This window comes from Talpa occidentalis, unplaced genomic scaffold (assembly GCF_014898055.3).
Source record: "Talpa occidentalis isolate TD23 unplaced genomic scaffold, MPIMG_talOcc4v2.1 talOcc4.7, whole genome shotgun sequence".
In the NCBI taxonomy this organism is placed as follows: Eukaryota; Metazoa; Chordata; class Mammalia; order Eulipotyphla; family Talpidae; genus Talpa; species Talpa occidentalis.
The window spans coordinates 44,508,770-44,529,942 of record NW_023605083.1 but is presented as its reverse complement, the minus strand read 5'-3'; the positions used below and the strand labels follow the sequence as shown (position 1 = coordinate 44,529,942).

General features: G+C 39.3%; 1 long non-coding RNA gene across 1 annotated transcript in view; it reads left to right on the top strand.

The window, feature by feature from the left end:
• The first annotated feature begins 20,281 nt into the window (after window positions 1-20,281).
• LOC129144811 (uncharacterized) overlaps window positions 20,282-21,173 on the top strand; it is a 46,121-nt gene continuing 45,229 nt past the window's right edge. Inside the window, exon 1 of the long non-coding RNA XR_008549461.1 lies at window positions 20,282-20,747. This is a non-coding gene — a long non-coding RNA (uncharacterized LOC129144811). The remainder of the gene's footprint in view (window positions 20,748-21,173) is intronic.

Here is a 21,173-nt window from a genome sequence, read left to right as displayed (position 1 = left end):
TCTCACCAGCATGGTTTCAGAGATAATATTATTTTTAAGATTTATTTATTTATTTATGCATACAAGAACTGGGGTACAGGCCTGAGGTGCAGGGAGGGGGCTAAGAAGACTCACCAGAGACAGAGTAGGGAACAGAACAGGTGGATCTACTGAAATACATGGCTGATGAGAGCAGTTGGCAAGACAGGAGAGGTCTACTGCACCATCTTGATCACCGCCCTGGCCAGGGGATCGAACTCATGCTGTAGTGGCTGCCAATAGCTTCATAATGCTGTGTCTTAACCCCTTGCGCCACCAGGGAGGCCCCAGAGATAATATATTAAAAAGGGAGAGCCACCATTCAATCAAGTCCATCAAAGCTTGCAGAGCCCAACTTTCTCCCAACAACTAGAAGCTTCATCTTGGACTGCTAATGACTAAGCAATAAACTTTATGTTTGAGGTATTATTCATTCAAGTTTATCTTTTTACAGCAGTAAACATTACTCTCATACATACTGTTTTGGCTTGATCCTGAAAGAAGACAGAGGAACTAAAAAATTTTGTCTAATTTCTATGAAACAAAAAAAGACAAAAAGAAGTTACCTTGTGGCAATCTGGAAACAATTCACTCTTTCTGGAGCAGTGTCTGAAATGGTACATTTACAACACTAAGCACTACTGAAATAATTCTTAATGTCCTTCATGTGGTTTTTAATAGCTTGGTGAAGAAGTGGTGAGTCACTGGTGTCACAGATCAAGGTCAAACCCTAACTCAGCTGTTATTTGGAGTTTGAGTTTCCTAGTCCTGGCCACCTCATGGGACTGGTGCAAAGAAACAATGGGGTAATGTACATTAAAACTCGTGACAAAGAGCCTAGTCTGGAATGTAGGTTTAATAAATATTCACTCCTCTAGTTTCATCCCCTGTGTGTAATATTTTCCAAAGTTTTCTCCATGAAACAACAGTTTCATCATATGTTCTCTGAAATGTATCTTAAGAAAAGTTTGCATGGAAAAAACACCAAAACTGCTAAGAAGAGACATACTGTGGCTGTGCTCCCATTTGCATGAATTATATGAGAAGTCCTGCAGTAACTTCAATTTTCTTTGAACCAACTTACCATAAAGTCAGCTTTTCCATGATAAACCTGGTAGTATCCTGCACAGCTAATGTTCTTCAGGATGCATTTTGAGAAAGTGACATAGCATATAGCACATGGGGGGTAATCAATAAATGTCTGCTAAATGTATAAAGGACGAAGACCTCCAAAACTCCTTACAAAGGAATGAAGGAGCACCAGTTTGCACTATTTGTTCCATGCTTCTTGATGCTTCTCAGTAAAAAGGAACTAGTGGGGCCTTTAGGTGCAAACAAGGCCGTGGTGACTTACAGAGGTGGGGAGAGAACTACCTGCAGGTCCCTCTCCACCATGGTTTGGACAGTGCTTGGCCCACAGTGAAGAGCATCAGCTGAGGACCAGAAAAGAGGGGGGATCCTGACAAGAGCCTGCTAGGGCATTCACTTGCCCACATATATGTGCTAGTTCTTTTTGAGGCCCAAGATGGAGAGTCAGAAATGGGTAAGCTGGGTTTTTCCTGTTCCTGAGACTGAGCACATTTAAGACAATGACAGAGAGAAGAGGGGAATTTCCTCTGAGCCCCTCACCAGAAACTGGCATTGCCTGCCTTTATACAGCTAGTGAACAGAGGCAAAGTTTTCTGCATGTGCCATGCAAGAAGCCCAAACTACAAGGTCTGATCTCCAAGAACTAATGAAGAAAAACAGAAGTCATCTGAAGGGGCCACTATTCAGAGAGATAAAGATGAATGTGAACAACATCCCAAAGAAACAGCCTTGCTCTCCCAGGAAGATGACGTCTAGAATATGAAAACAGTAAGGACACAGTTCAAGTGCAGCACACAAAATGCTTCCTAGAGTGAAATAATATAATTTTTGGACAAAATGATTTAGTAAATGAGGTGAAGGACACAATAAGAACTCAAACTAGATCAAGTGCAAGAATATATCTCTACCCTAACATGCACAGCTGCCCTTCCTTTCTGCACTTGCGTGCTGCCTTTCTTCAGTCTCTAACCAAAACTTGTGGGTCAATCCTGCCACTTGTGATGAAGCATTGCTCTCGCAACTGTCCCCATTTTGTTGCCATACCATCAATTTTTATCTTTCCACTGCATATGCTGTCATATTTCCCTTCTTTAAACGGAAAATTCATCCCTCACCCCTCCTCTCGCTGCCCCATTTTTCTGTTGCCCTTGACAGTGAAACTTCTCACATTTCTACACAACATTCCAAAAGAAACCAAGCCCCACATGGCATGGACTTCTTTCTGTGAAGTACAGCTGTAGTTTCTTCAAATAGCTGACTTACTTGTTTTGTATAACCAGGGTTCATTTAAATTAGCAGAGGTTACCTATGGGTATGACTATGCTTTGGTACTAAGAAATATAACTTAAAATTTGTATTCAAACAATAATAATAGAAACAAAATTTAATCCCCATTCACTTTTTTTTAAAGATTTATTTATTTATACATACAAAAGCTGGGGTACAGGCCAGAGATGAGGGGGTGAGAGGATTCACCAGAGACAGAGTGGGGAACAGAACAGGAAGACTGATGAAGTACTCTGCTCAGCGGGCGAGACAGGAGAGGTCTGCTTCGCCATGTGGGTTGGCCAGGTATTGAACTCAAGTGCTGCAGAGACTGCGGACAGCTTCATATTGCGGTGCTTAACCCCTTGCGCCACCAGGGAGGCCCCCTTGAGTCTTTTCTTTTGCGATTCACTACATCCAATCTCATAGCCAATTACTTTCATTCCACTTGTTGACTTACCCTCTGGTCTCCACTGTCACTGCAGTTCAAGCACCTTCATCTCTCACCTAGATTGTGGTAAAAGCTCACTAACTAGACTACCTACTTCTACCTTGACTTCCTTAGAGTCTAAATCATGAAAACCGTCTAGAGCAATCTTTTCAAAATATAACTCAGATCTGAGAGTTAATTTCTTCCTTTTGGCCCCTAACTATGAGATTGCCATTCTACATTAAGGTCTTAAAGAACTTTTTCCAATTCCTGATAAAAGTATAAGAAAGGCATTCTTTTGGCGACCATCATTAAACATGACATATATAAAACTTTATCCTTACCATATACTCCCTTAAAAATCTGACCAGTGGTGAAAAAAAATTCTAAAAAACATTGAGAGGCCATGGATTCAAACAAGCTACAAAAGCATAGAACAAGCAATCAGTAGTCAAAATAAAAGGCAAATAACTCAATTATAAAATATGCATACAATTTGAGTAAACATCTCTCCAAACAAGATATACAAATGACCATACATAAAGAGATATTTAATACCTGTCATTAGGGAAATTTGGTATAATGAGAAAAGACATATTTAGCCATATCCCAATAAAAAATCTTCAATTCTAAGGATAAGGAGAAGATATATATATATATATATATATATATATATATATATTTAATTAATGCATTTGTTACTGTGCAAAATGAATCAGATAAACATCACATCAGAACACAACACTGGCAGGCAGAAAATATCATTACATAGTATTAAGAGGAATTCCGTACCGAGCTATTAACCCATTGGTCTGTGAAAGTGAAAGAATATATATAAGAGAGGCTATGCAGGACTACAGACAGTATATCATTATATCTGTGATGTAATCCATTGAAGGAAAAGACTAATCAAACATCAAATATATCAGAGTATAAATCTCAATATCTGAAAAAATAAAACAAGAGAGAATGAGAAGGAATTGATTTTTGTACAGTGTATATTGACACATATACAGATAGAGATATTCTAGCTATAACAAAGCCAAACTTTACAACCAACCCTTGAATGCAGATCATAGAACTGAGGCATCCAGAGGGGGCTGGGAGGAAAGGGATGAGAGCAGATTGGGAAAGAACATGAAGGACTATGGTGGACTATGGGTGCTTGGTAGTGGGTGTGCTACGGTGACTGCACCTGAAAGGGGAGAGCCTATAGTTTAAAATACTGATGATGTAAACCAAAGGTACTTCAATTAAAAAAAAAAAAAAAAAACATAAAAAAGAAAGATTTAAGTAGAGATAGGAAAAGTAGGTCTAATTGAGGGCTCTTGAAAATTAGATTAATATTATATAAATAATTTGAATGACAATTTAGAATTGAAACACTAAATGACATCAGAAAAATGTAGGCAAAAAAGTTGGGTGGGAAAGAGGTAGAGCCCCCCCCCCACCCACCCCAACCCTGACCTGGTGGCTTAGAGGTTAAGTCTCAGAGATATCAGCTATCTCCTATCACCACTACAGTGGTGATTTCAATCCCTGGCTGGGAGCTAACCCACATGTGGCACAGTAGGCCTCTCCTGTTGTACCCACTGCTCCCCTCAGCAATGTACTTCAGTAAAATCCACCTGTTCTGCTCCCCACTCTGTCTCTGGTGAATCCCCTCACACCTCCACTCCCAAAGACCCCCACCTCTGACCTACACCCCAGTTCTTCTATGCAAATATGAATAAAATTTTTTAAAAAACAACTCACCGACATGAATTTCCAGCTGAATTTTCTCTATTCCTTAAAGACTGATATTACTCCTTTTATTTAAGTGACTACAAGTCATAGAAAAGGATGAAAAGACTACAATTAATTTTACAAAGTTAAAATAAATTAAAAAAATAAAAATAAAGTTAAAATTAATCAAAACTGGCAAGACAAAATGTAAAAAACAACAACATAACAAGTAGAATCTAGTCATGTACCCCAAGGAAAAAAATGAATAACGGACCATGACTTCTTCCTAGAAGAAGCACTAAGAAATCTAGCAACAAATTCTGATGACTATCATATCAGTTCCTTAAAGAGGAAAATTATATGATCATATCTTTAGAAGCTTAAATTTTATTTAGAAAAATGACAGCCATTCCTAAGGAGTAAACTAAAAGCTGAAGAAATTATTTCATATGATAAAGGCTACTTGCCAAAATGATAGTAGATAATGTCCTGAAGTATAAAAGGCTAAAATCAGTTTAATTATAAAGAAACTATACAGAGATGATCACTCATCATCATTATGGCTAAACATTGACTTGGTAGAAATCCCAAACGCATTAATACAACAAAATTAAATTACTGACCTAAAATTTGAAAATGAGAATAAAAGTCCTTGCTTTTGCTAATGATGTGATTGTTAAAAAACAAAAAATGTAGTTGGACAGTAAGTATTTAAAAATCAACAACTTATTCCACATCCTAAAATAATTACATGGAAGCAGAAACCCCATAGAAAAATGCTACATTGACAACAATGGCAAAATATAAAAAACTTTCAGAATAAGCTGAGCAAGACACAAATTCCATGAAAAAAGTCTATATAATTTTGAAAAAATTAAAACAACATGTGAATAAATGAAAAGAGATATGTTCCTGAATGGCAAAACTAATGCCATAGAATCAGATTTCACAAAATTTATATATATATAAAATAAATAAATAAATTTAATATATATAAATAAATATAAAAATATATAAATATATAAATAAGTATATAAATAGAAAGTAACATTCATGGGAACTATGGACCAGAAAGGGGGGAGGGGCGGAGCATTGTTCAGCCTACTATAAAGATCAATAGAAGTCTCAAAATTAGTGTAAAAGAATAAATGCCCAGCAATGGACTCTGATGGAGGATTATTGGCACATTTGTGGTGGGCGTGGTGTGATAATATGCATTTGTGGAGTTGTAAACCTATGCCCTAAAATAGTGTTGTAAACCAATACTACCTCAATAAACGTAATTAAAATTTTTTTAAATGCCTAAGAATAGCCAAGATGTATGAAAAAGGAAGAGGTAGTATATCAAAAGATATCATAGTTAGAGTTGGTATAAATATCTAGCAAGTAGCACTATAAATGAGTAAACTATGCAAGAAAATATTTCAAGAAGAGTAATGAACTAAATGAAACTAAATGAAAACTCCTTGTCTGGAAAATGTGCTAGTTCCAAAATCAACTGAACAAAAAATATTGTTAAAAAGATTATAAGGTTAGGGTCTCCCTGGTGGCACAAGAGGTTAAGTCACAGCACAACGAAGCTATCCACAGCCACTGTGACTGGCACCAGTTCCATCTCTATCAGTTCGGTCCCCGGCCAGGTATCTGGCGTGTTGTGCCCAAGATCAGCAAACTCGGCGAGCATAGCCTCCAAGAATCCAAAGACAGCTGATGCAAATGCAAAAGGGAGTTTAATACGGGCTCGAGCCCGGGCTCACGGCATCTACCAATGCAGTGGCAGATAGTGAGAGCCCCGAACAGAGGAAGCAGGGGTCTATTATAGGGTCAAGAGCGGCGCGAATTTTGAAAGAAGCTGGCAATTACTCATTGGTTACTACAAAGGCATTTTGGCGTGCACGGTTATAGTTTCAAACTGATTGGATGGTTAGTGATGCTGTCCCATTTATGGATAAGACTGCCCTCATTGGTGGCTGGGGTGGTCTGCTTTTTCGTCACCAAGTGGAGTGAGGGTTATGACTATTGAAACTATCTCCAGAATGTGGCTGTACAAGGACTAATATATCAAGGTGGAGGATATACAAAATGGCGAAACCTTGGCTAAGCTTGGTTCCACATGGCGCAGCAGACCTCTCCTGACTCGCCCGCTGCTCCCCTCAGCAGTGCATTTCAGTCGATTCACCTGTTGTGTTCCCTACTCTGTCTCTGGTGAATCCTCTCAACCTCTGGCACCTCTGGCCTGCACTCTGGCTCTTGTGCATAAACAAATCTTAAAAAATTAGAAGGTTAAAGTTGAGTGTTAGTGTCTCTCCCACATGAAGAACTCTTAGAAACAGGCAGGAATGAGTCAAACCACACAAGGAAACCAGCCTTTACTACCTGCCTGTCAGGAGCACCATTTTCTTTCTTCCTATCTCAAAGGAGGAAAATTCATTGTTGGGTAGAATTTTCTGAGTGCTAAAATACTGTTTTTTTCAGTCATTCTTAAAGAACCAAATTAGTTATGACTTCACTGGTAATGAATATGAAAATGGTGATCTGATCTGCTCCTGCTAACAAGAGAATCAAGTATTTTTCATTCTCTCTCTAACATTGCTTCAACTGGAAGAATCTCCTTACTCATTTGGTTTCTTCCCTCCTCTTTCTGTTAGCAATCACTGAAAGTTTCCAAGATGAGCTAAGTTTTGGGTTTTTTTTTTTTTCCTTCCTTTTTTCTAACAGACCCAATGTTAGTTTGATTTACAGGGTAATTCCGCCATCGGAATTTCTGGTGTTAAGATGGGGCTTTTTGTTTGTGGCAGTATGCCAACTGTACCCCTCTTCTTTAATTCAGTAACCTTACACTAAATTTAAAAAGAAAAAAATAAAATGACCTAGAGTTGGCAACCTGGAAGGAAAATAGAACTTCATCTGTGCCTGAGTGTATGCTCACTTGTTACACCCATGAAAGAACTTTCTGTTTTAACTCAAACTCTCCCTCTTTCAAAATACAAATCCAGACTGAAGACAATGTATGTTGTAGATAAGTCTCCACTGAAATCCAAATCTAGAATCAAGAGAATTCTAGATGACATGGGTGGTGTGTAAAACATAAGTGTGAAACAAACAAATAAAGGGAGACAAGAAAATGAGAGGAAATATAAGTTGGGGTTAAAAATATCAATCCTAGAACTACAGGGCTTCAGTCTGAGTTTCTTATTCTCTCCAAGCCTCAGTTTCCTCATTTGTAAAATGGGAAGGAAAATAATATCTCCCTCAGAGGTTTGTTTGGGAAATCAGAGCTGCATATACAAAGATCTCAACAAATGCTCATAATTATTTTGGTTTTATGTGGAACCATGAGCACTAGATCAGGAGAGTGAGTATGTCCATATCTAGTTACAGGCTGAGTAGCAGAGATTTTCCAACTCTGTTCCTGGGAGCCCTGGGTTTCCACAGAGCAGCCTTGTGGGTTGTGGCAGCCTCAAGTGTGAGGTGGTGATGGTGAATGACACAAAAGGCCTCTTATCCTAACTTTGGGTTTTTCTGTTTTAGATGAAAGGAAACTGCATAGGAGTTCACTTCAAAAACCACTGATCCTTATAATCTGCAAGGTTATTACAGGTCTGTTATTCAGTGGGCATTCCTTCCTTGAAAATTACTTTTCCCAACTTTTTGTGATCTCTTTTTTCATTATCCATCCTCAGCCACCTGATCCCTCCTGAGAGAAAAAGAAAGGGGGAAAAAAAAAAACATTTTGAAGCATCCCGTCTGTCTTAGTATTAATTGTTTTGATACATATGCCTTCTGGGAGGTGCTTGCATTTTAAAAGAGTCTTGACAAGAAGAGAACAAATAAAGATTGTTTTTCTATTACCAGAAATCCTGCCTCTATAGGAAAGACTTGGAGGGGGAGGAGGACCTTTTGTAGAAATGCTAAAACGACTAATCTAACTACTGTCTTAATGAAATAATAATAATGACTGGCATTTGTGAAGAGATTCCGAATTTACACAACAATTGCACCTCCCTTTTCTGAATTAACACAGAGCTCCTGGTGGTGAGATGTTACTTATTCCCCACCTGTGTTTGTAATCAGAGGCAATAGAGGCCCCTGGGTGGCTCAGTGAATGGCCTCAGAGGGCAGACCTAGGTCCTGAGCCCAGTCTTGGGCTCTCTCACCAGACAGGCTCGGTTGTCTCCGCCCATTGGCCAAGCCAGGCCTGCTGATTCCCCACAAGGCACAGACTTTAGAACACTGAGGTTTCAGAAATGTTAGAAGTTGAACGGCTGGTTTTTCTGTTGCATCCTCCATGGGGATAAAGAAATGGCTGTAGCATACCTGTCAGCTCTCAATGAGCTCTTTGTATAAATAAATTCCAGGTTTTATGGAGGATGGCAGCGAGGATTGCTTCCCCCGCCCACTGCGCCGACCCCAACCCCCAACCCCAAGCTGTTGGAAAGTTGAGTCTGGCGAGCCTGGCATTCCTCCAGAAAACTTGGCCTCATACACTGAGTTGCAGACTCCTGGATCAGGGAACTTAGGAAACTGGAGAAAAAGAGACATAAAAAAAAGGGCAAACCAAGAACGTCTCCTTTTTAAATAAGTTTTTCTTTCTTTATCAAAATCCCTGGTGACACAGTTTTTAAAGTTCAACAAGTAAACATGAAAGTTATTAATCACTGGGGGAAAAGATTGCCTTTCCTCTATCATATTTATACACCCATATCAAGACCAGATGATATGAGGGCAAAAGTGTGATAAGATCTCAATACATACTTGTTGAATGAGTAAAAGAATGACTATGTCCTTCATCCTTTAATTTTTGAGCCAAGAAGTGATGATAGCAGAAGCAACAGAAACAGCATGAGAACCTCCTCTGGGATTGTTTAGCATTATGACTGACTCCTTGGAAACACCAGAAAATAACTGCTGTTGTTGCTTATAGCACTCAGGCAGTTCACCACCTTGAGAGAGTATTAGCAGCATCTCTGAAGCAGGGAGCGCCAAGTTAGGGCATTTATGAGGTCCGGGGTTGAAGGTAGGTCTTCAGTACAGAATTGTGACATAATCATTTAGGATTGGTGGACACTGCAAAGTGAGAGTTTTGCAGTAAGTTCTGAAAAGTCTTGGAAAGAAATAGCCTGATGTTCATTCAACTGGGTTTTTCCAAAATTATTACAAGTTTTATTATCTTGAGAAGAACTTCCTGGAATAGAAAGTCAATGTGATGAGGACGTTGGAACAGCAAGGTCTTGTTAATGAACTAGCTGAATAGTACAGGCATGTTTGTGTAAACCACCTTCTGCGAACTATAGCCCGCAGTTCTGTGGCCTGTTCTTTAAATAACTTTTTCTTAGCACATGAGCATGCTTGTACTTCTAAGTATTGTCTGCAGGTGATTTCATACTACATATGCAGAGTTAAGTAATTTTGATAAAGACTATGTCTACAAAGTCTAATATAGTTACTATCTGGTCACTTACAGGAAAAGTTTGTCAACTGTTGATATAGACAGTAAGTTGTATGGGAGTCAATATTTCCATTTCTCATATTTATTATTAATGAATAATGTTAGCTATTTATTAAACACCTACTGTTTGTAAGGCACTTTTATAGTGCTGGAAATATAGTTTTCAACAAGATGAATTCTTGCCTTCATGTATATCAATAAATAATATAAATCAGATAGTAATAAGTGTTTATAAAGAAAAATTAAGTTTGGAAAGAAGAGAGTTGCAGGTTGGCAGATGGAAGAAAAGGGGACTCTTGTGGATGTGCTAGTCTAGGAAAGTTCCTCTTAAGAGGTAACATTTGAGCATGAATGTGAAGGAGGTAGTCTAACTATGGAAGATACAGGTTTGGGCTCTGGGCAGAGATCTCTACGCAGTGGGTATATAAATGCAAACATAAAGAGCTAAAACAATCTGGATGTGTTAATAATGGAAAGCAGACTAGTGGCGCTATGAGTAGGGTAAGTAAATGTTAGAATGGAAAGAGTGAAATTGGAGAAGTAACAAAAACCAGAAGAAGTAACAGAGCCTCATGCAGAGTTTGAATATTCTTCTGAATTTGATGGAAAACTAATTGGGGAGTTTTAATCAATGGAGTGTTGGGATATCATTTCTTTTTGAAAGGTTCGCTCTGATTTCCATGTAAAGAATTGGCTGTTGAAAGAGGCTACCACAGAGAGGAGTAGAGCTTACATTACACAGCAGGGATCACAGGGGGTGGGTGCACAGCGGTGTGATTTGGGATGAATTTTAAAGGCACAGCAAGTCGGATCTACTAATGAATTGGATGTGAGAGAGGAGAGAAAGAATTGTGTTATTGAATGAAGAATGATGCCAACTACTGAGATGATGGAAGACTCTGGAGGCAAGCAGTGGTAAAATCGAGAGTTCTATTTTGTTCTTGTTAAAATTCACATGCCTGTTAGACATCCAAATGAAGATGTCAAGTTGACGGTTGGATATGAAAATGTGCAAATAGGATAGATGGGGCATACAATCTAACTGGGATTCATCAGCACATGGATGTAATTTAAAACTATGGAATTTGGTGAGATCACCTAGGAAATAATTGCAAGTCAATAAATGGACTGATTATTAAACCCTAGGATGGTGGTGAGCTGGAACTGCATCTAGCCTGTCTGTGAGAGTTAATTGAGCGCATCTCTTCCTAACTCTCTATATTGATAATAATGTCATGCTAATAGCTTGAAATCAGCCATAGTGAAAATATTTGCACATGAAAATTTGCAAACACCACACATTGGGGTTTGTTTCCCCTAGAACCAGATGTTAAATATTTAGCAGCACACCATTGCCTGTGACCCAAACATTGAAAGGTCAAGAGAAGCAGGAAAAAACAGTGGAAGAGAAGGGCTCTGAGGCAGGAATACCAAAAAAGGATGTCTTGATTGGAAGGGAAGACACAAATAATTACAAGTTCCTTTTCTTCTCTCCCTTCAAAAGGGCTTCATCACGGAATTGATAGAATACAGCACAAATACAACATAAATATTTTTCTTTAACTCTCTAATCTATCCTTCACATGACATAGTTCATCCCTATGAACTCTAATGCTCTAAGAAAACATATGAAAAAATATTTCAAGAATCGTAATGGTTAAAATGATGTTTTCTACCTCAACCCAAGCAAAATACCTGAGTGATTTTGACAAATAGAAAAATAAACCATTGAAAGCAAGTTTAAATAATAAAGGATAAATTAAATAGAGACCATATGTAAAATATAAAGTAATGAAAATTTACTTTAGTCATCGATTGAGAAAAAGATATTGAGAGTGTCTAGCGGACAGTGGAAGGTAAGTAGGAATCATTCTCTGGGATGTGTATTTTTTTTTTAACCATAATTTTACTTTTTCAACTTCTCTGGTTTGTAATTATACTCAAACATATTTGAAAATAATATTATAGCACAGAAAAACACATTTAGAGCTACAGGAAGGCTAAGCATAAAATTGCTTTTGAACACATGGTAATAATATAGAGGCATAATGGGACACGGAGGTATGTTTGGGGTGCAAATTTTTATATCCAAAAAATATATAAAGGAACTGTCCATTTACCACATTACCACAATGTGGTAAAACTCCAACACTATTGTGCTTTAAAGTCTTCAACAAGGCAATGGCTTGGAGGGCCACTCTGCTTCCAGTTTTGCAATCCAAGAAGAAAACTTTCTATGTACAGAAGGCAGCAGCAACAGAACAGTCTGTGATATTAGTATGTTCCACTTTTGAAAGATGTTAGCTTCACAGAACTCTGATTATCATATCATCATGTTATAGTTAGTGTTTATTTAGAACCTACCGCATAGATTAAGCAACGTAGATATTATTTATGCCCTAAAAAACAGAAGAAACTGAGTATCAGAAGGAAGTAATCCAAGAGTGATGATTTAACAGTGTCTTCTGAGCAAACAAAATTAAAAGGAGAAATATTTTAAATTATTATTTCTTTAACTGCACAACTAAAAAGCTTGCTTTCCAAGCTTCTTGACATGATACGTGTGCGCGCACACACACACACACACAACACACTGCTTCAGCTGCAGGGAAACGACAGAGCAGGACATATATTTGGTAAGAACATCTCCTTGAAATAGGAAGTAACCAAGAGCATCCATTGTTAGTAAAATTCACTTATGAATCACAAGTGAATGACAATAGCATTACAGTGGCATTTATGGCAGTTTGAAGACACGTTTTATATTGGTTTTCTGAACATCAAATTTAGCAGTTGTAGCTTCTGCTTAGGGATGTTATTGAACTTACTCTAAAGCACAAAACCAATACTTTGTAGATTATAAATTCAAACACAAAGCTCTCTGGTGCTAAAGCTTATTTGCTTTCCAGAAGCAGCCTCTTAACTTCTTTTACATGATCCACACCCAAAGCTTCATTTTTTTCCCTTTATAGTGTTAGGGAGAAATGATGTCCTGAGCTAATCCCATACAGGCTTTGTGGACTCCACCCCCAGTCCAGACTAAAGCCATCAAAACATTGGGAAAGACAAATCCCATCACCACCAAAGGGAGGGTGGCTGGGACCTGAGGGTGGAGTTAAGCAGCCAGGTTGGGTATAAAAACCAAACATGTGGGCCTTGGGGGGACTCGCTGTCGCTCGCCTCCTGGCTTCATGGCTCCTGGCTTGCAGCCAGCTCTCAGAGTGCCATTTGGGATTCCAGATCGGCGGATCGGGTAGGACTCATTTAAAACTTTGTCTCCCACTTTTCTCCCTGAGCTGTACATTTCCTCATTTCCCCTTTCCTTGTAAATAAACCTTTTATTAACCTTTCGCGTGTGCCTGCAGTAGAGCATAAATAAGTCCTTTTAAGCGCGGGTGAGGACCCACAGTCAGGCACCCCATTTTGTATCGGGGTTACTCTACAACAATAGCAGTGATGGCATTTTCCAACCTAGAATCCCCACCCCCTTGGGCTCTATCACAAGCCCTGTTACTTTCTCCTTCTCTGCCATGTTTTCTCTTCTACGGAATTTTCATGATTGGCCTTATAAAGAAAGCTCAACCAATTGCCAGAAATTTCCCCATTTTGTTCCATGGAATTCTAACAAAGGACTGGAAAGTTTCCTGCTTGAGTATAGAAATCTTGGACAGGAAGTAGACACCTTGGCCCTGGCGCTCTCCCTTCCCCTAACCTCTATCATCAACAACAAAGTAATGTCTCTTTTAAGTACAGGAATTACTGTTGTTATTGTCATTATTTCTGTCCACTTGGGGCTTAATAGTCTGATTTGAAAAAAAAAATTCACCTTATCTGAGTGTTAATGTCTTCATTTGCGTTGTGTGATTTGTCTGGCTCCTCCCACCTCTAGTTCTCTGCAAGTTGAGAGGATTGCTAACAAACAGCAATTGCACAAGAAAAAGGAAACTCGCACATTCACGCTGTTTCAAAATTTTGTGTCATCTGTGGGCTCTTTAGGTTTGGCCCGAATCTCATTTTCTTCTATCTAATCTCACCACCAATGTGTTTCCCTTTATCGCAGTTCTCCATTTACTATTTTCCTATTATAGAAGTTCAAAGGGGGCAAAATTTATAGCTTTCATGGAGCTCATGGCTGGAATATGCCCTAGACAAAATAGAAAACCCAGAATTAGCAGGTGCAATCTTCTGCCCTTGGACTCTGTAGACCTACCATAGGAAAGAAGCCAAAAGGAGCATGGAAACCAACACTCTTACTGTAAGGGGGAAAAGCACTCTTACTGTATGCTTTTTCCATACAGGGTTTGTGGACTCCACCCTCACCCCAGGTCAAAGCCAAAGACACTGGGAACTCCAAATCCCATCACCACCAAAGGGAAGGTGGCTGGGACCTGAGTGTGGGGTTAAGCAGCCAGGTGGGTATAAAGCCAGACATGTGGGCTTTGGAGGGGTCCCCCATTTTGACTCTCTGCCAGCTCGCAGCGACCGGCCAGCTCGGAGAGTGCTTTTTGGGTTTCCAGGTCGGCGGACCGGGTAGGACGCATTAAAGACTTTATTTCCCTATGTTCTCCCTGAGTTGTACATTTTCCTTATTTCTTTTTCCCTTGAAAATAAACCTTTTATTAACCTTTTGTGTGTGCCTGTAGTGGAGTATTCATAAGTCCCTTGTAAGCGCGCGGGTGAGGACCCACAGCCAAGCAACCCGTTCAATATCGGGGCTGCCCTATAACATTACCTGTCAGGTTGCTGTGGAAAGTGGTGGGGAGAGTAAGAGAATAGACTGCAAGTGCTAATAAATCCATGTTTAAATCCTCTCTTTCACTTTGATTAATATGTTCATTCACTCAATAAACGTTTGAGGACCTCTGTGTGCCAAGCACTGTTCTAAACTTTGAAGATAATATGAAGAATAACAAAATGTCTCCACTCTCAAGAGGACTAAGAAAAAGAGCATATACTTGACATTTGTTGTTGGTCATTTTACTTAACCTTTAAATTATTTCAAGGATAAATAATATCTATCTCAAAGGTAAAGATTAAAATGAAAGAATATCTGTAACATGGTGTATGGTGCCCAAACATGGTAAGCAGTGAGTGAATTGTAGCCCTGATTAGATTTCTACCCCATTGCCCTAGTTCCCATATTCTCCCTCAATTATACCAAACACCCCTAAAAATGTCATTAATTCTGTTAAGCAATGATATTTGGTGTTAGTGATTTTGTAATTTCAATGGCAGGGGCACTTACTGGAACTGTGTTGAAGAAGTTTTTAATGTCCATGTACACTGAGACCATGCTTCAAATCTCCTAATAGCATAGAAAAGCAAGAGTGGAATAGAGATTTGGAAGGTGTTTAAATTATTTGGAGAGGTGATATCACAAATTTAACTAGGAGAAAGCAAAGTGATTCAAATTTCTCAAGCAGGACAATCTAGGAGAGCACACAATATGTTTTTATTTTATTCCCACGTAGAACTTTAAAACATTTGAAATGATAAGCCTCTTAGATTTGCTATAAAATCCGGCACATGCTTAGTTAGCAGCTGAGCTCATCAAAGATGGATTTTCCCAGTTTCCACTAAGTTGTGGCATGACCTTAAGTTTAAGTAAATGTTTATATGAAAGTTTCCAAAAGTTAATTGGCATAGAAATTAATCTGGGAGGAGAAAAGGGGGATTTTTTTTCTCAGCAGAAAAATAGACCCTGGAGTTTGTTGGGGTGTTTTTGGGGTTATACTCACTCCCCACCCCCCACTTTTTTTCCTCTTTAAACATTCTTTTAGTATAGATGGAGAACAAACATACCTTTGTATCTACCAATTCAGTAATCTGATCTTCAGCCAAAAAAATGTAACTGACTCCTAATAACCAGGTGTGATGCAAAGAATGTATCTGAAAGTTTATTCTACACATACACAAGTCAATTGGGTGATTGTGTGAGCCTCACGTATTTTCCAGTAAAGAAAAAAAAAAAAAAGGAAAAAGAAGCTTTTGTTGCAGAAACTTCTAACCTAGTTAGAAATAAGCAGACAGATTTGATTTTGTGCTCATCTGGGGAATTGTCTAGTCAAATCCAGTCTCTTTCCACCTTGTGGGAAACTGTAAAGCAGACCACTCAGGACATTCTGGTAGCAACTGGAACACAGACCAGGTGAAACTCTTCATTTTTCAATAGCTCATACCCTCTATAGCCTCTTTGAATTAAGAAATTTTCTTCTATGTTTGTTGTAAGCTTTTAAAAATGCAATTTCTATTTCTAAAGTCTGTAGGCTTCTTCATTTCCTGGCATTTAGAAGTGATTCCTGTACCAAAATTATGAAGTGTAAGTTGAAGAAATTGAGCATATGAATTGCTTTGGAGTTTAAGAATTTGATATAACAGAGTAAGTGCCAGGAAACAATATTCAGCAACAAAATCCATTTTTTATCATCAAAGAACCCATCACATTCTATTCATCGACCTTTGGCTGAAGACTTAGATATCCAATTAGCTGGGATCTAATATAATATGCTTAAATTTTAAAAGTGTCACTGTGGTGATATTGGTGATATTGCACTGATGAATACAAACATTCTCTCAGATTAATTACCTATTTATGCTCATCTGAAACAGTTTTTTTTTTTTTGCTAAGTCTAGCAATTACTGTCACTGCATCTAATATTTCTTCTGAATATCTCCAAAGGAGAAATAACTTTTTTTATTTTTGTTCCTCCTGGTTGAACACAAAGGAAAATTGCATTTGCATGAATATCTATGATCCTTTGACTTGGAGAAAATGGGCCATATTATCATTAATCTGAGACTAAAAAAGATAAATAATTTTCCATGGAGGATAGTGAGAAAAAGGCAGTGTAGCAAGCATGGCTGGTAGGCTTCCTCTCTTCCTAACTAGAATACTCCAGTTTTCAGAATTAAATCTAAGACTACAAACTTCTTAGGCTGTAACTCAGAGGAAGAAACAAATTTCACATGGCAATTCAGTCTACCCACGCATTTTATATATATATATATATATATATATATATATATATATATATATTTTGAATACTGAAAATAATGCTTAATAAAATATTGTTTGATTTTTTTTATTTTCTTTTTTAATGTTCATTCTGTACCACTAAATTTGATTTCCCAATCCACAAATAAGTTATGATGCAACTTTCAGAAACCCTGCTCTACAATTTTCATGTCGATTCTAGTCCTCTTGGTTTTGAACTCAATGACCCATTCAAGTTCATTAGAAGTAATGGGAAACTGCCAGTGATTTTTCTTGAAAAGTTTCTTCATTTCAAAATGAGAATTGAAAGTATGTGTTAGCGGGCCTCCCTGGGGGCACAAGGGGTTAAGATGCATCCTATGAAGCTATCCACAGCCACTGCAACACGAGTTCAATCCCTGGCCAAGGAGGAGACCCACATGGCACAGCAGACCTCTCCTGGCTCACCCGCTGCTCGCCTCAGCAGTGTATTTCAGTCAGTCTGTTCTGCTCCCCACTCTGTCTCTGGTGAATCCTCTCACCCCCCACACCTTTGGCCAGTACCCCAGTTCTTGCATGCATAAATAAATCTTTAAACAGTAAAAAATGAAAGTATGTGTTAAGCCCTCCCTGGTGGCGCAGGGGTTAAAGTCAGCACTGTTAAGTTATTGCCAGCCACTGCGGCATGGGTCCAATTCCTGGTCAGAGAGGTAACCCATATGACAAGACAAACTTGTCTCACCCGCTGCCCCTCTCAGCAGTGTATTTCAGTCAACCCACCTGCTCTGCACGCCACTCTGTCTCTGGTGAATCCTCTCACCACCCTGCACCTCTGGCCTACACCCCAGTTCTCGTATGCATAAATAAATTTTAAAAATCTTAAAAAAAAAAAGTTGTGTGTTATATTGTGCTCATGGATTGGAAGAACTTAATGTTCCTAACATATCAATTGTCCCCAAAAATGATATGTAGTTTCAATACAGTCTCAATCAAAATTAAAAAAAAAATGCTATGTTTATAGCAGCACTATTTACAATAGCTAAGCTATGGAAACAACCCAAATGCCCAAAAAATAGATGACTGAATTAAGAAGATGTGGTACATATACACAATGGAATATTACTCAGCAATCAAAAAGATAAACACATGCAGTTTGCAGCAACATGGATGGAGCTGGAGGGATCATGCTCAGTAAAATAAGTTAGAAAGAAAAAGAAAAATACCGGATGGTCTCACTCATAGCAGGAATTTAGAAAACCAAAATAAGGTACCAGGAAAAAGATTAATACAAAGTAAAAATCAAAATCAACAAGCAACTATAAACCAGAGACACACTATGGGGGGGGGCGGGCAGAAGAAAGATTAGGGTCCAAAAAAGGGGGGGTACAATTGTATGGGGAATATAACCAAAATGAAAATGCATACATTGTGCAAAAATGAAAAATGATGTTGGAATTATATAAAATAAAATTTTAAAAAATAAAATAAAAATAAAATGAATCCAAAAAAGAATTTTTTAACATGTAGAGAAGCTGATTCTAGAAGTTACATGGGAAGTTAAAGGAAGTAGTAGCCAAAAATATTTTGAAAAAAGAATAAAATGACAGACTCCTCTCACTTGACTTACAGTTCTGTATTGATGAGATTTTACATACATAGATCAATGCAACAGAAGAGTCTAGAAATCAAGTCTGCCAATTCTGACCAAGGGACAAAGACAATTCACAGAAGAATGTATTTTCAACAAATCTTGCTGTGAAATTGGACTTTGATATGCATATGCAAAAATATTTCAATCTCAACCTGTATTTCACAATTTACACACACAAAAAATAACTTTAAATGCACCCCAGACCTAAGTGGAAAACTACAAAACTTTTAAGAGAAAATGTTTGTGAACTTAAGTAAGCAAAAACTTCTTAGATATAACACCAAAAGTACAATCAATGAAAGAAAAAAAATGATAAATTGGACTTCATGAAATGAAAATCTTTCACTTAACAATACAGGGCATTAGGAAAATGGAGGGACAATCCATAGATTGAGGGCAGTATATTGGCAAAACACACATATGACAAAAAAAACTTATTTCCACAATGCATAAAGAATCCTCGGGCCTCCCCTGGTGGCTCAGGCAATTGAGCGCTGCGCTGTGAAGCTGTCCGCAGCCTCTGCAGCGCCGGTTCGATCCTGGCCAGTCAGCGAGGGTCCCACATGGCACAGCAGACCTCTCCTGTCTCGCCCGCTGCTCCCCTCAGCAGTGTATTTCATCAGTCTATGTAAGGGCAGGACAGGCCACTGAGCAGGTTTTCTATGATCCAGCAGACCAGACCGTGTAAAGGAGGAGTCCTGGACCCCTAAGTGGCTTCCCAGGTCTTTATTGGGATTTACCAGGTAAACGGCAGGCAGGGGTGCCAAGGAATGGAAGGCTGGCAGGCCTCCCAGTCCCCAGCAAGTCTTCACACTATCTGCGCTCTCCAACCTTCTCTCGCGTTCTCTCTACTTCTCTCCTTCTCTGCTTCTTTCTCGGCTTCTACCTGCGTCCCGTGACGCCGCCCCTAAAAGCCCAGTCTCAGCCCAGGTGAATCCCATCTACCTAGGCCCACACCCTACTCCAGGTGCCCGCCATCAGGCATGCCTTCAGGACCACAGGGTTCCCTCATCTATCCGAATGGTGGGAGGGCAGAAAAGCCTGATACTTTTTACCTTACCCTACAGTCTGCCTGTTCTGTTCCCTGCTCTCTCTCTGGTGAATCCTCTCACCAGCGCATCTGGTCTGTACCCTGGTTGTTCTATAAATAAATTAAAAAAAAAATCCGCAAGCTCCAATAGTATGGAAAATAAACAATAATAAATTGGGCAAAAGATTTGAACAAAATCCTCACTAAACAAGATATACAGGTTGCAGATAATTACATGAAAGATGCTAAAATCAGTTAAGTTTTAGAGAAAAGCAGAATAAAGTCACAATGAAACACCACTACACAAATATTAGAGTAGCCAGGAAAAAGAAGAAATCTGCGGTGGCCAGATTTAGGGTTAAGAGGAAAGAGTTAATTACAAAGGAGAAGCACAAATGAATTTTGGAGCTAGTGGAATTGTTCTGTATCTTATATGTGTGGGTGGTTAGATGACTGTAGGGTAAATGAAGATGGGTCAGGCGTTTGCTCCGCTGGCCTCTGTGGCTATCACCTGTGGCCTTGATTGTGCTAATTGAGCAGAAGGCGCTTAGGCGTGTGGGGGTGGGGCACGCATGCGTCATGGTAGACACCTGGAGTGTGGTGTGAGCATGCGTGAGGATGAGCACCTGGGCCTGGATGCTGAGGCTATAAATAAGGGCCGCGTTACTCAGTACGGTGCAGTGGATGGAGAGCGCAGGAGGACAGCGCAGCCGGGAGCACTGGGGAAGGGCTGTGCATCTGCAAGAGGAAGCTCAGACTAAGGAGTATGTAGAGATTCGCAGGGGGGCCCAGGTTGCCGTCTCCCTGCTGGCTTGCTTATCCTGCGTACTAGTAAAAAACCTGTGAGGATCATGGCAACCATTCCAAGGTTCTCTTTAAGCTGCCTGAACTGATGATGAACGTACCCAGCCTGAGGTTGCCTGCAAAACAATGATGATAAAAAACTCAAAAACTGCACATAAAGGTGAACTTTAGAGAGTTCTGCCAAGATGGCAGACTAGTAAAAGCAGCACCCACACAAACAAAATATCAACACCGATAAAGACGGCAGCCCCCGAAAAATATCAGATATCTGGAAGATCAATGTTTTCACTGGGAAAAGTGACAACATCAAAGGTGAGTAATAAAATTTCTCTTTGAACACCGGTGGGGTGGGGTGATGTGATCAAGTGAGGGTGGCACAGCTCTGACATGGCCTTTTTTGTTTGTGCTACCGAAGGGCTCATCCCCAAATTGGGGACCCTTGTATCTGGCAGTTCCTTTGGAGAAGGAAGTACATATGACCAGGTATGGAAAATGGAAGGACTTACTGTAAAGGACAATAGGATTGTGGAAAGCAGAGATCCATGGCTAGTTCTTAGGGAGCAGATAGAACCTGCAACCCCAGATAGAGGAATTTGAGGTTTGAGCCCGGGGAAGGCCCTGATAACTGGAAGTGGAATGAGGTCCATGTGTGGCTTCCTGTTTTGTTCACAGAAAAGTTTCCTCCCTACACTTGAGAAGTGTATTATGCAAAATGCCTGTCCCTGCCTGGGGCTATTG